The sequence below is a fragment of the Phyllobates terribilis genome, unplaced genomic scaffold (genome assembly GCF_046119375.1).
Source record: "Phyllobates terribilis strain yellow unplaced genomic scaffold, ASM4611937v1 Scaffold_4__5_contigs__length_816908805, whole genome shotgun sequence".
NCBI classification, from domain to species: domain Eukaryota; kingdom Metazoa; phylum Chordata; class Amphibia; order Anura; family Dendrobatidae; genus Phyllobates; species Phyllobates terribilis.
In genome coordinates this window covers 707115318-707129550 of record NW_027362764.1, presented here as the reverse complement: position 1 = coordinate 707129550, position 14233 = coordinate 707115318, and positions in this window count along the sequence as shown.

The window sequence follows — 14233 nt, the reverse complement described above, 5'->3', positions numbered from 1 at the left end:
TTGCAAGTTGCTCCGTCCTAATTTTTGGCAGCTTTTGCTTGGAAAGCATAAGCAAATACTATGGGACACCCACTCCCCAATAATGGGACTTATGTTTGTAATATGCTGTACTGCATGGCTCTTGTAAGGGGCATTGCAAGTTGCTCCATCCTAATATTTGGCAGCTTTTGCTGGGAAAGCATAAGCAAATACTATGGGACACCCATTCCCCAATAATGGGACTTATGTTTGTAATATGCTGTACTGCATGGCTCTTGTAAGGGGCATTGCAAGTTGCTCCGTCCTAATTTTTGGCAGCTTTTGCTGGGAAAGCATAAGCAAATACTATGGGACACCCACTCCCCAATAATGGGACTTATGTTTGTAATATGCTGTACTGCATGTGACGCGCCCCCTGGGCCGTGTGTACACGTGTGTGGGATACCCGGTGCCGGGTCTCTGGGGTCTGTAGTCTCCGTGGCGGTGATCCGGTCCCGTGGCTCAGGCTGGTCCAACCAGTGGCAGTCTTTCTTAGGTTTTGAGGTTAATTGTCCAACTGCGCCACCCGTGGATTGCGGTCAGGGAGTACCACTGCTGCGAGGCAGACCGCTGAGGCTGGTGTTGTATGCGCAGCATAGAATGGGATAATTCCCCTCGGGAGGAGTATAGCCTCAGGGCAGTGAGTGTGGATGATGGGGGTGATGGTGCACGAGCGCAGCAGGAATGACTCAGAGTCTTTGCAGTGCAGTTCAGGGTCTTTACTGATGATTATAAGGTAGACCCTCCCGGGAGTACTGGCTAGCATAAGAGGCCTGGTCAGTCTGTGAGCAAGCAGGAGTTCCCCTGGCCAGGTGGAGTTGTAGGCCTCCCCGTCTGTCTGCACTCTTCCTGGCTACCTTGCTGTAAGCGGGTAGAAGTAGCCCACGTCCCTGAGTGTACCGTGTAGTGCTCACCCGTATGGCTGGTGACTTGGGGTCTTCTGTTAGCCTCCGCTCCACGACGGCGGTGCTGGTCCCTTGCTTGTGACTGAGCCTCCGGGCTTCTATGGCCAGAGGACCTGAAATCCCCTGCCGGCTGGTTTCTGCTGCTGGATATATAAGTCCTCACAGCCTCGGACTCCTGTGTCCGGTTCCTATTGTCTTCTGCCAGGGCGAGCTCTGCTCAGCTTCCAGCCCCTGGTCTTTAGCTCCTAGCTCCTACAGAGCTCCTTGCTGTTACTTTCCCTTGCTCTCACTCTGACTCTGACTGTTCTCTGACTCACTCAACCCCGCCCCAGATCCAGTTTATAAGGGCAGAATTCTCCCCTCCCAGGATTGGGGCAGGAGGATGTTGCATGTTTAAGGGATCCTGACCAGGAAACCTCCCACTTGCTCTCCGACGTAATATCTCTATTACTGTGGTGACCAGACCCCTGGGGTGCCACACATGGCTCTTGTAAGGGGCATTGCAGTTCCTCATAATTTTTGGAAAGCCTTCCATTCACTGCTTAGGCCAACAGTGCACGGGAGACCCAGTTGCCATAAATGGAAAAAAAGGTTTAGTTAACGCCCTCTGACCTCCATGTCATTTCCAAGGGGCATTGGAGTGGCTCGAAATTTTTGGTAGGCATTGCACTCACTGTATGCCCTATAACTGTGTAGCCGAACCGCTCCTTTTGTTACAGAAACATATCCTACAAGACATATCTGGTTGACTGGCCTGATATTGATGTGAATGGTCCCTGTTCCTCCTGCTCTTTCTCCTTTGCCACTACCTCATCCATCATTTATCACCTGAAGCTTTGTTTTAACGGGAGTCATAGAACTTGGATAGTAGCAGGAAAACATCCAGCAATCCTCGGAGGAGGTAGGATATGCGCCAAAACGCTGACCACCTCAGGCCTAGCCGCTACTACATACATGTGCTTGCATTACAACAAAACAAAGCAGATGCTAACTTCTATCATCCTCATCATGCTCCTCACCTTGGCACTCTCAACTCCCCTGATGGAGAAGCCAGGGCCCACCGGAGGAGTCTGATAGTCCGGTGGGCTCGGCCAATGCTGCCCTAAAGCAGGCCAGGCTAAGAAAAGTGTGGGAAAGGTTACCGGGACAAATAGGGGTGGCTGGGGACCGAGTATGGACACCCGGCCACCCCCTGGAGGCTGGGGAGCAAGCGGGGGACACCCGGCCACCAGGCGGCTGGGGACTGAGTATGGATACCAGGTCGCCAACACAGCCATGGCGTGGTGGCCAGATTCCGCCTCCACATGCCTAAAAGGCCCAATTTAAAGTGCAAGCAAGCAAGCAGTATGGTATTGCAGCCTGGGGGTGGGTGGGTGGCAGGCTGCATACTTGCGCTTGCATTGCAAGGAATGGGAGAGGTACAATTGAACACTGCCCTGGGACAAGGACTTGAATGGGGATAGTTGCAAGTCTGCAACGACAGGTGCAAGGTGGGAGGCATCTTCGCATGTACCATGAACAGGGGTTTGGCATGCACACACTACAGCGGAATAGGTTCTCCTTCCCACTAAATGCACTGGGGAGGGCACAGGTAATGTTTTGGTATACGCGCTTAATCTTATGTATAAGGCACACCAGGACAAATATGAACACTGCCCTGGGACTAGAACTTGCATGGGGATAGTTGCAAGTCTGCATCTTCTGATGCGGTAAGGATCACTTATGATGGGCACACTTTTAGACAGTGACCTGGGAGTCAGAGATGCTTCCAGGGGTCTCCCCCATGCTGTTCCCTTGTCTTTTCAGCACTTTATGCATGTGTCACACAGCACATGGCCAGATAAGGTTGTAAAATGTTAAAATGACATTTCACGGTGAATGCATTTGTCATAGTTGAAAGCAATACAAAAGTGCAAAAACGCATAAAAAATGCTACTTGTGAACATAGCCGAAGGTGTGGAGGAGTATTTTTGTTTTTGGTCATTTATTTTAACTTATACACAAGTCTTTACCCTGGAAAGGATGTTCCTTAACATATTTCACAGGAAAAAAGTTTCACTTTCGTTTTTGAACGTTTTATTGTGAGCCTGTAAAAGTGGCTTAATACCTCTGACCACGTTGTTGACAGCAGTGACCTGGGGGTCAGAAATGCTTCCTGGGGCGATCCCCATGCTGTCCCCATGTCATTTGAGCACTGTCACTATCGTTTTGGGCACTTGTTAGGCTTTTAAAAGACTGCCGGGGGTGCCACCGCAAAAATGCTCGAGTCTCCCATAGACTAACATTGGTCTCATTGCTCGGGTCGAGCACCCGAGTATCACGGCGAGCTCGGCCCGAGCTTCGAGCACCCGGGCATTTTAGTGCTCGCTCAACACTAATGGCCACTCATTTTTCTTTACTTAGCTGCTTTTTTCTTGCCATAATACAAATTCTAACAGTTTATTCAGTAGGACTATCAGCTGTGTATCCACCAGACTTCTGCACAACACAACTGATGGTCCCAACCCCATTTATAAGGCAAGAAATCCCACTTATTAAACCTGACAGGGCACACCTGTGAAGTGAAAACCATTTCCGGTGACTACCTCTTGAAGCTCATCAAGAGAATGCCAAGAGTGTGCAAAGCAGTCATCAAAGCAAAAGGTGGCTACTTTGAAGAACCTAGAATATAAGACATATATTTTCAGTTGTTTCACACTTTTTTGTTAAGTATATAATTCCACATGTGTTAATTCATAGTTTTGATGCCTTCAGTGTGAATGTACAATTTTCAAAGTCATGAAAATACAGAAAAATCTTTAAATGAGAAGGTGTGTCCAAACTTTTGGTCTGTACTGTGTATATATATATATATATATATATATATATATATATAAAATATATATATAAAAGAATAAATAAATAAAAAAAAATTTAAAAAATTGTAAAAAATTATATGACAAAATATAAAAATTGTACACGTTTTCGATTTTATCATTGAGGCCGTCTGGATATATCCAGAAGGCCTCTTTCCTATTCAATTGATAGATTCTATCAGGTTTATCTGAAGGAATGAGTTATTAAAAGATGTCTTGATGACTATGCGTTAGGAGTTCGAACTTGGCATTATGTCTATGTGCGTTCAAGCGTGATCTGACCATCTGTGTTTTTCGACCAACATATTGAAGCCCACATTCACACGTGATCACATAAATAACATAGCTGCTGGTACATGTAAGATGGCTTTGAATAGGAAAGATCTCACCTGTACTATTTGATTTTATAGATTGGTGCCCATGTGTAATGGATAAACAACACTGGCATTTTTTTTGTAAACACTTAAAGGTGCCATTTTGTTTGATCGGAACATATCCTATAATATTGTTTTCTAAAATTATTTGTCAGTGCTTTTGTGTTTTGTCTTTTCAAGCGACTTGGTGCGATGATATTTCTCAGCGTTTTTCCTCTTCTAAATGTGATACCTGGTCTATTCGGCAGATTATCGCGTACGAAGGGGTCCTGTAATAAAATATGTCAATGTCTTTGTAAAACCGCTCTAATCCATACTGTAAGGCAGCGCTAGTCATCATGCTGGGGGACACTTGCTGCAACGGGTCAATTAAAGCACACCAGCCACGTTTTCCATTATTTCACAATCCAGCAGTTTATTATACTTCACTACTGCTTATCACCGAGTCCAACTCAGTGGCTCGCCGACATACACATATAATGTCCAGGAGCCTTTCAAGTGGCAGATAGGCCCACTTCGCTCCAGTTACAGCCTCCAGCAAAGTCACTTAAAGCAACGTCCATATAATGCAGTGTTTTACCTTTGCCGGGTTTTAGCTGCTTCAGTCAGTTTTGTTCTGCCACCACTGTGGCTTTACGGCTTCCCAGATGGGGGTCTCCAGCCCTCGTTCCTTCAAAGGCTACTGGTTTGTTGCCTCACCTAACATCCAGCCTCTGCCTTCCAGGACTCTTGCCTTCCAAGCCTCTTGCCCTCCAAGGCTACTGGTATCGCTTACACCTAAGGATCCAGCCTCTGCCTTTCAGGCTTCGCCAGGCCTCACTAGGCCTCACTAAGCCTCTCCAAGCTAACGGTGTCCCACACACGGGAACAGGCCTCACGCCTTACACTCTGTCTCAAATCTACCAGGGTTTATATATCCTCCAGTGCACACACAGGACCTGTGCTGATGTCACAGTCATGTGATCAGATCTTCTATGTGCACAGGACCTGTGCGATGTCACAGTCATGTGACCAGTCACCTGGGGGAGGTACATGGTCAGCCAAAACACACCCTGAACCATTACAGTAATGTCGCAAGCCGCTGCATTACAATACATTATTTTTATTAAATGAAGTAATAAAATGTTGATGCCATTTTTTGTTACCCTCCATCATATTTTTACCTGAATGTGCATTAATTACTGATTTGTCGTTTTTTTTAATTTATTTATTTATATATATATATATATATATATATTTTTTTTGATCATACTATGCATTCGATGGCGATTCTAATGCTACATACTGAGGACCAATTGGATAATGAAATATTAGAGATACCTATATAAGCTTCCTAAAGAAAAGAAAGGTAAGGAGGGGGAATAATGGAATAATAAAATGAAAAGAAATTTTATAGATAATGTATAATTTGAAAAAAAAAGAAGAGGAAAAAAGTAAAGAAAAAAAAAAAAGCTAAATAAATAAAAAAAAAAAAAAAGAAAAGAAAATAATAATATTTTTTTTTGAACCTGCACATATATATGTACAGAAAAACAGTTGACATGACTAAACTGAAACAATACTTGGTATCTATATGGTTAATCTAGTCCAATTAACATAACAAAGTGCAATTGTGAAGACTATATAACTCTCATACACTCTAAGATATGTTCATACCTGAAGAAGGCTATGTTTTATTTTATAGCCGAAACGCGTTGTTTTATTGTTTTAATATATACTGTATCGAGAAAACAGAGTGAAATAAATCTTTTGAAGATAAAGAGTTAATTTTCCAATCCTTGCAAGTTTGGGAGCGCTTGTCCTATCGGGTATTTCATTCTAAATCCTATCCTACGGATCCCTGGCTGAGTGATCCTGTCACACCCGTGATTAAGCTGCATACCTGAGGAGTTGGACACTGAAACAAGACCGTGAGGTCGACATGCAGTATTACAAGATAATTTAAAGGTGAGCTTAAAACCTTTTTTTTTCCCTAATCTATATAGAAAATCTACACTTAGATCTGCGCTTGTTTCTCGAACTCCCCCTATCTTTTGGACCCCACAGCCTTGAGGTCGAAACTGTTGTTTTGCCTTATAAATGGGGTTGGGACCATCAGTTGTGTTGTGCAGAAGTCTGGTGGATACACAGCTGATAGTCCTACTGAATAGACTGTTAGAATTTGTATTATGGCAAGAAAAAAGCAGCTAAGTAAAGAAAAACGAGTGGCCATCATTACTTTACGAAATGAAGGTCAGTCAGTCCGAAAAATTGAGCAAACTTTGAATGTGTCCCCAAGTGCAGTTGCAAAAACCATCAATTGCTACAAAGAAACTGGCTCACATGAGGACCGCCCCAGGAAAGGAAGACCAAGAGTCACCTCTGCTTCTGAGGATAAGTTTATCCGAGTCACCAGTCTCAGAAATCGCAGGTTAACAGCAGCTCAGATTAGAGACCAGGTCAATGCCACACAGAGTCCTAGCAGCAGACACATCTCTTCAACAACTGTTAAGAGGAGACTTTGTGCAGCAGGCCTTCATGGTAAAATAGCTGATAGGAAACCACTGCTAAGGACATGCAACAAGCAGAAGAGAGTTGTTTGGGCAAAGAACACAAGGAATGGACATTAGACCAGTGGAAATCTGTGCTTTGGTCTGATGAGTTCAAATTTGAGATCTTTGGTTCCAACCACTGTGTCTTTGTGCGATACAGAAAAGGTGAACGGATGGACTCTACATGCCTGGCTCCCACCGTGAAGCATGGAGGAGGAGGTGTGATGGTGTGGGGGTGCTTTGCTGGTGACACTGTTGGGGATTTATTCAAAATTGAAGGCATACTGAACCAGCATGGCTACCACAGCATCTTGCAGCTGCATGCTATTCCATCCGGTTTGCGTTTAGTTGGACCATCATTTATTTTTCAACAGGACAATGACCCCAAACACACCTCCAGGCTGTGTAAGGGCTATTTGACCAAGAAGGAGAGTGATGGGGTGCTACGCCAGATGACCTGGCCTCCACAGTCACCAGACCTGAACCCAATCGAGATGGTTTGGGGTGAGCTGGACCGCAGAGTGAAGGCAAAAGGGCCAACAAGTGCTAAGCATCTCTGGGAACTCCTTCAAGATTGTTGGAAGACCATTTCCGGTGACTACCCATGGAAGCTCATCAAGAGAATGCCAAGAGTGTGCAAAGCAGTCATCAAAGCAAAAGGTGACTACTTTGAAGAATCTAGAATATAAGACATATTTTCAGTTGTTTCACACTTTTTTGTTAAGTATATAATTCCACATGTGTTAATTCATAGTTTTGATGCCTTCAGTGTGAATGTACAATTTTCATAGTCATGAAAATACAGAAAAATCTTTAAATGAGAAGGTGTGTCCAAACTTTTGGTCTGTACTGCATATATACAGTGCCTACAAGTAGTATTCAACCCCCTGCAGATTTAGCTGGTTGACACATGCGGAATTAACTTGGCATCGTGACATTTGTACTGTAGATCAGCCTGGAAGTGGGAAATGCACTGCAGCAAATTTTGTTTGTTTTTTTTTTTTGTTTTTTTTTTTAAAACGTTAAAAGTTAATTCAGAGTGTCATTTATTATTCAACCCCTCAAACCACAAGAATTCTGTTTGGTCCCCCTAAAGTATTAAGAAGTAGTTCAGGCACCAAGAATAATGAGCTTCACATGTGTGGATTAAAGATCTCTTTTGCCAGCCTTTTCTGACTATTTAAGACCCTCCCCAAACTTGTGAACAGCACTCAGACATGGTCAACATGGGAAAGACAAAGGAGCATTCCAAGGCCATCAGAGACAAGATCGTGGAGGGTCACAAGGCTGGCAAGGGGTACAAAACCCTTTACAAGGAGTTGGGCCTACCTGTCTCCACTGTTGGGAGCATCATCCGTAAGTGGAAGGCTTATGGAACTACTGTTAGCCTTCCACGGCCAGGACAGCCTTTGAAAGTGTCCTCCCGTGCCGAGGCCAGGCTTGTCCGAAGAGTCAAGGCTAACCCAAGGACAACAAGGAAGGAGCTCCGGGAAGATCTCATGGCAGTGGGGACATTGGTTTCAGTCAATACCATAAGTAACGTACTCCACTGCAATGGTCTCCGTTCCAGACGAGCCCGTAAGGTACCTTTACTTTCAAAGCGTCATGTCAAGGCTCGTCTACAGTTTGCTCATGATCACTTGGAGGACTCTGAGACAGACTGGTTCAAGGTTCTATGGTCTGATGAGACCAAGATCGAGATGTTTGGTGCCAACCACACACGTGACGTTTGGAGACTGGATGGCACTGCATACGAGCCCAAGAATACCATCCCTACAGTCAAGCATGGTGGTGGCAGCATCATGCTGTGGGGCTGTTTCTCAGCCAAGGGGCCTGGCCATCTGGTCCGCATCCATGGGAAGATGGATAGCACAGCCTACCTGGAGATTTTGGCCAAGAACCTCCGCTCCTCCATCAAGGATCTTAAGATGGGTCGTAATTTCATCTTCCAACAAGATAACGACCCAAAGCACACAGCCAAGAAAACCAAGGCCTGGTTCAATAGGGAAAAAGTCAAGGTGTTGGAGTGGCCTAGTCAGTCTCCTGACCTTAACCTAATTGAAAACTTGTGGAAGGAGCTCAAGAATAAAGTGCACATGAGACACCCAAAGAACCTAGATAACTTGGAGAAGATCTGCATGGAGGAGTGGGCCAAGATAACTCCACAGACCTGTGCCGGCCTGATCAGGTCTTATAAAAGACGATTATTAGCTGTAATTGCAAACAAGGGTTATTCCACAAAATATTAAACATAGGGGTTGAATAATAATTGACCCACACTTTTATGTTTAAAATTTAATAAAATTCAACTGAGCAACATAACTTTTTGGTTTGTAAGATTTATGCTTCTGTTCATAAAACCTACTCTCGTTTGCAGTTTGAAGGCTCTAACTTATTTGCATCTTATCAAACCAGCTAAATCTGCAGGGGGTTGAATACTACTTGTAGGCACTGTATATCTATATCCGAGTAGCACAGCGAGAGAGAACAGGGACTGTGGAAAAGGGATAGGATCCTTATCCGAGTGGCACAGCTTCCCTAGGACAAGCGGCAACCAGGACAGAGGGTGTGCTGAAGGTGAAAATCTGCCTGCTGTGATAAACTGAGTCGGAAGGTAGAGAAACGCCTTATTGTCCCTGCATAAGACCTGGGCCTGAGAATATCTGCTGCACCTACCTGTACACTGCAATCTGTCAGTAAAGTTGGTTTTATTTAAAAGCACTGACTCTCTCTGTTTATTCATGTGCGAGGTGCCGGGGTGCTTGCTGAAGGTTGCTCAGTAGACTCGCCCACGACTACCACCCCGTGCCACCTTGTTACAGAATAATAATGTAATTTACATGAGAAGTGATGTTCCAAGTGTGATGCATATAAAAAAGGTAGAGGCCATGTTTCCAATGAAAGATTAAAAATTCAAGACTTTATTAGATGTGTTGCTTTGGGCAACTGCTCAAGTTTACGTTTGCACCATTTTCCTATAGTCAGTATTAAAGGACTTTTCTGTCCCTGAGAGCATTGAATCCTCTCCTAATTATCACATTTGTCATTGTTCTCCCTTTGTATTCAGGTATCTGGATAAGACAGACTCATTTATTGAGAATAATTATAATAGTACATTGCAATCTGATAGCAGAGAAATCTTATATAAAATGGTAATTCTTATTATTAGAAAATGGAAGCCCAGGTCCGTCACAAGGCAGACTAACCATACCGGATAGGAATACATGTAAAAAAAAAAAGATAATAACCAATATTTAAGATAAGCATTCCATTTATTTCTTCAGTTAGACAATGGTTATCTGCTGCAGAATAGTCCAATGTTATTTCCCTGCGCTCTAATCTTTTCACCGTCTCTATCTCATTCGGTTCCAGCTTTATAGACTTGTTCAGTGATTATAAATTTTAATAGATTCCGTGCACAGGACTGTGCTCTTTCAGGATGAACTGCCCTTTATCTGTGTGCATATTTAATGCTGATGTAAGATAGCAAATGTGAGGTTTTATCACCTTTCCTGCAAAAGGCAATTGGTAAAATCTACATTGTATGTAAAGCAGCTGCCGATGTGCAAAATAACAGTAAATGTCATCTATGCTGTCATTTACATCTACTGCTCACCCCAAACGCAGGACCACCAGATGGGAGAGAATGGCTGCAGGGCAGTATACAATGCATGTAGCAAATCAAAGGCTTCCTGGAATGGAAAATAGTACAATGAAAGGTCTACGTTTGCATACCAAGGGTATGTGCACGTCGTCAGTGGCGGACAGATAGGAAAGGGCCCCTGTGCAAGAACAGTATATAGGCCCTTTGCAATACAATTGTTCTATCTATGAGAGAAGCTGCTTTGGAGGTGACAATGGGTCTCCTTACCTCTTGGGCCCCTGTGCAACTGCACAAGTTTCACCAATGATATGTCTGCCCCTTATAGCAAACAAACCAGTTGGGTTTCCAAGACGAAGATGCTTCAGGGCACGTCGACATTTTTTGTTTTATTTAGCAATTTTTGGGGTCATTTCTAGAGATGAGCTGATCAACAAGGGCGTTGATCCAGGGAACTAGTCTGATTGTCGTATGGAGTCAGGAAGGAATTTTTTTCCCCAATGTGGAGCTTAGTGTTTGCCACATGGTTTTTTTTTGCCTTCCTCTGGATCAACATGTTAGACTATGGGTTGAACTAGATGGAGATAGGCTGTGTGCCCACGATACGTTTTTAATGCGTTTCCGCAGCGTTTTTGCAGCTGCAGAAATGCATTAAAAACGCATGGTAGAAGGCCTGCCATGTTCCCCAATGATAATCTGCATGTTCTGTGCACATGCTGCGGAAATTTCCGCTGTGGATTATCATTGCGGAAAAAAACGCAGCACTACCAATTATTTTGCGGAAGTGCTGCGTCTTCGCCGCCATTGACTTGCATTAGACCGCATGGATTACGCATCACAGTATATGTAAATGCGTAATCCAAGCGTTCTAATGTGCGGATGGTACCCGGGTGTAGATAAGAGGAGAGTCTCATCCACACCCAGGTACCATTAAAAAATCTGTAAAAAAAGAATAAAATAAAAAATAAATGTATACTTACCTTCTGGCAGCCCGCGGCGCGCTCCTCCTTGCTTCCCGGCTCTTCGCGATGGAATGAAGGACCTGCGCTGACGTCAGAGTCATGTGACGGGTCACGCGACGCTGACGTCGACAGGTCTTTCAATTCACTGCTGCCGACAGCCGGGACCGAGCGAAACAAGACAGCGCGGGCCATCGGAGGGTAAGTATATATTTATTTTTTTATTTTTACCACTCTCTCTGTCACAGTATATAAATCCATGCTGTTTGCATGGATTTATATAGTGTGACCTAGTTGTCACAAGCACTTTCCAAGTGATGCTAAAATCACAACCCGCATGCGGAAATGTCAGTGAAGAACGCTTCACATCCGCATGTCCCTGGCAGGAAAACGCATGTACAATCCGCATGTACAATCCACATGTACAATCCGCATGCGTTTTTTTTCTGCCAGGGAGATGCAGAAACGCTCAGGAAAAAATCCTGAGCATTTCTGCATCGTGGGCACAAAGCCTTAGTCTTCCTTCAACCTTAAAAACTGTGTTACTATGTTACTATGTAACTCAATGGAATCTGGTCCATCATCCTGGTCAGTAGTGCCTGGCAGCTAAGTAGGAGGCCCAGGAATCTCTTACCTTCTGACGACCCCGGCGCTGCATGTAGTTTATCTGAGCAGGCAAAACCTCATCTGTGCAACATGATGCAGAGATGACGTTGCACCAGCCCTGGCTAGTCAAATGCCACACTGGGGACACTGGATTCACAGGCCTCCTGTCTAGCCGCAAAGTACTACTGACCGGGACACGGGATCAGATTCCACTCATCTTTTTAAATTTCCAGATCACTTGTTATTTTTGACCACAGGCAGTTTCTATTAACATATTTCCATCAGTTTTAGGTTGTTTTTCATACTGGCATTTTCTGGTCCTTTTATCTCCCTATATTTAAAAAAAGAAGAAACTACTTAGTGGTTTCTGAAACAAAAATGCTGGGAAAACACTCAAAAAGATGTCTTTTGAGTCTTACCCTTGAGTTGTATTGTAAAGTATGGAACGTTTTCAGAGAGGACGATGCTTGAGGAATGGTCAGATCACTTCTTTTAGCCGCTTAGCCTCTTTTGGTATCTGAAATTGTTAAAAGATACTCAAAGTCGGAACATGTCTTTTATTGTTTACAGTGCGTTGCTAAGGCGTCTGGCCACTGCTTCTGTCTAGGAGTGGTGGCCAAACAGTCGGGATCGCTGTAGCGCGTTGTTGTCCCCCAATAACAGTTACCTCTCTTATGCCCTGCTGTGTTTTTAATGCTGCGGTGGCAAAGTTGCCTCCTTAAGTATCATTGGGAGCACGCACAGTTAAGGCCAGGGGGTTCAAATGAAGCTGTGTTTCTGCTTGAAAGCACGAGAACAACCAATTAAAGACCCCCAAACACATTAAAGTCAGACGAACCTGATGATTTTGATGGGACCACCTGCCAGTTTCTAATGTGTAAACTCCCAACTCTCCTAAATGACGGTCTTTTTCTATTTGTTCGATGTGTTTGTTAGCAACTTTTTACACTCTCACAAATGAAAGATGAGAAACATCAATTTATTCCAAAAAGCATCAATGGATCTCATATGATTTCACTGTTTTGAAAATCATTCTAAGATACTACTGGTACACTTAGCATTTATCATGGCCACTTCTATGATATGTGACCCATTAGTAAGGTAGCACAAATCAGATGGCGTCAGCCTTCTCCTCCTGGAGAAGGTGCTTGTTCTGCGCAGCAATATCCATATTGAGAAATAAGGGAAGGACACTACTTTTTGTACTGGAGGACATAAGTAGGAGGATCAAAAAAAATCACTAGATTGTCCAGTAACCAGAATGGGATCTGAAACGGCACCAGAAGGTGGCCCCATTTGACATTTGATAATGGACTCACTCTTCTCTACATGCCACCAATCTACGAAGCAGCCAGTATGCTGTACAGAGAAACAAATCTAAATTCACATGTCCCAGGTACCAGCCAATGGATCTCAACTATAAAGCTTGTGCTGCAGGAAAACTACAGGAAATTTGCTTACCTTTTGGCCGGCATTTTAATACACTTTATGGTCAATGGAATAAGGATCGAACAACCAATGCAAAAATGTGAGATGTTGTCTTATCTCAAGGCTACATTACATCGGGCATGTTAACTGAGCCGGTACAGCCGTTACCCTGGAAATAGCTGTTCACTCATCCTCAGATTTAAAGATTTTACAATTATTAATAGAAAATGAATGAAATAAAATCTAAAACTGCATAAGCTTTATTTTCTGCATAACTGAATGCAATCTGAAGCTTTATTAAAAATTGTCCCAGCATGCAAAGTTTTTATTAGCGTCTGACAACCTTCAGCTACTGTGGCAATTAATGCTGTCCAATGTGCTGGAAGCAGAAGAATAATTTTCCATAAAGGCCTCTTATTACTTGTTAATAACAACAAGCACATTAACTTAGTCAACTGATTCCTCAAATGATTTCTAGGACCAGGACATATGAATCGCAGATTTGTTTTTTAGATCTAGATTTTCAATTTTACTTGGCCCTGACCATTTAAAGTTGTCATAAAGATAAGGCTCTATTCACATTTGCATTTTAAGGTTTTCATTAGTGGCAGTCTGTAGGTCTGATCTGGAAGTTAATTTTTCTGTATCTCATGCTTTGCACTGAGAAGGGGCAACACCCCCCGAAACATGTGTTTGCAAATTGAAATTCTGGTTTAGCTTTTATCCTAAGTCATGGAACAGGCGGCCACGAGAGGTGGTGAGTTCTCCTTCAATGGAAGTCTTCAAACAGATGCTCATTAAAGGGTCGATATTGGCTTTTAGGATTGTTACTACCAATAGGTGGCCTTAAAGTTCATGCCATCTTCCTCTCTCAAGAGACAATTTGCATATTTAATTTCCCAGAGGAGCATTGCACAACCTATAAGCCTCCTTACCCTGGCATGTCAGGTATGTCA